The sequence below is a fragment of the Coenobita brevimanus genome, chromosome 27 (genome assembly GCF_032717465.1).
Source record: "Coenobita brevimanus isolate Jiangsu-jjx chromosome 27, ASM3271746v2, whole genome shotgun sequence".
NCBI lineage: Eukaryota > Metazoa > Arthropoda > Malacostraca > Decapoda > Coenobitidae > Coenobita > Coenobita brevimanus.
The window spans coordinates 10,999,732-11,001,591 of record NC_136980.1 but is presented as its reverse complement, the minus strand read 5'-3'; the positions used below and the strand labels follow the sequence as shown (position 1 = coordinate 11,001,591).

Sequence of the window (1,860 nt, the reverse complement as noted above, 5' to 3'; positions counted from 1 at the left end):
CACTATCTCATGAATTTTTTAGTTAACTTGATACCTTATCAATATTCCTCTAAAGCCCTAATAATACACATGAAGACAACATCTTAATTATCATGCTTTTTCCACGTCTCAAATCAAACGAAACTCTTTGGCCTCAAACCAACTGAATTCAGCCTTCTGTAACAGCCACTCGATTTTATCCTACGTGTTTCTTCATTTATAATGGTTCCTTTTATTTATTTATTTTTTTCAGATACGAAATATTTTCACGCTCAGAGATGTTTTTAATTGTAGATACAGTTGGCAGTTTCACTGCTAATTTAAAGTACATTTATGGAAGTTGCACATTTGGTGTTCTCGCCGTATAATGTGTTTTTTTGCATCACTCATATATAATTGTTTTGAATTATCCCTAAATCAGTCATTATATATCCGACAATTCAACTTGACCATCTTTTATCTGGTTACCAGTACAAACGACCATCTTCGAAAAGTAGATATCCAAACAATCTCCACAGGAAAAAAATACATTTCATTCAGTGTTCCTCCAACCCACACTTCTTGTAGCTATGATGCATTACTTGTCCACGTAGATGAGGAATAAATATATAAAGAGTAATTAGTAATAATTCTATGAATTGCAAAACTTTTTAGTTTCTCTCATGAATTTTTTGTACGAGTCAAAACCTCATCAATATAGGTTTTTAGCACTAGTAATGGACATAAAGAAATAGTAATTTACAAGTTTTATAAAATTCATTAAAACGAAATTCTTTGGCCGTTATCCAACTGAATCTAGTCATCTGTACCATTCAGTCGATTTTATCCTACGTGTTACTTCATTTATATTTTTTACTAATTTATTTTTTCTGATGCGGAATCTCTGAATCAGATATGTTTTCTGATTGTAGATAGTTGGGTCTCTTTCCCTGCTATTTTAAATTACAATTGTGTGAGTTGCATATTTGGTGTTTTCGCCGTCAGTTAAGCGATTTTTCGGACCAAACAACTTGTTCTGAATTATTCATAAATCGGACGGAACTTCGCTAACAAACTACTAGACAATTTTCTTATTTGGTTACCAATACAATTTAACTCACAAATGACACACTTCGTAACGTAGAAATCATAACAATCTCCAGAATACATAAATACAGTTCATTCGGTGTTCCTTCACCCTACACATTTTGCAGATATCATTCACTATATGTTTAAGTTGATGAGGAGTAAAGTTATCAATGGTAATTAGGTATATATTCATTCATTCATTGCCAGACGCCATGTATCCCAAACGGGGTGGCCAAGGGCTTAGAGTTAATTGTTTTACAGGGAGGGGCACTAATCCTCCACTTGACACGTAGGGAGAACGTTATGCCAACAGCATCTGGTGTTCCCAGGCGGTCACCCATCCAAGTACTAACCAGACCCAACGTTGCTTAACTTCGCTGATCGGACGGGAAGCGGTGGTATGGCCGTTGGCATAAAAGTATATATCACGGAACTGAAATAGTTTGTACTTTGATGAATTTTTAGGTTGATAACCTCACCAGTGTTCGGAAAAAACTAAATTTTCAAGATTTTTTCACGTCTCCATTCAAACGAGACTCTTTGGCCTCAAACCAGTCAGTAGATTTTTTTTGGCCTCAAACCAACTGAATCATTAAATAGATTTTATCCTACGTGCTACTTCATTTGTATTTGTTACTGATATTTTTTTCAGTTACGGAATATTCTCACCCTCACAGTTGTTTTCTGATTTTAGATACAATTGGGTGTGTTTCACAACATATTTAAAGTACAGCCGACAGCAGAAGTTCGTCCCTCTTAGCGTGCGTGATACGAGCCTGTTGATCTGGTAACTGTATGAGATAGAGTTGACAG

At 35.2% G+C, this 1,860-nt stretch overlaps 1 pseudogene; it reads right to left on the bottom strand.

Moving 5' to 3' along the window:
* Positions 1 to 1,351: 1,351 nt before the first annotated feature.
* On the bottom strand, positions 1,352 to 1,459 carry LOC145394629 (5S ribosomal RNA; annotated as a pseudogene).
* Between the last annotated feature and the right edge of the window lie 401 nt (positions 1,460 to 1,860).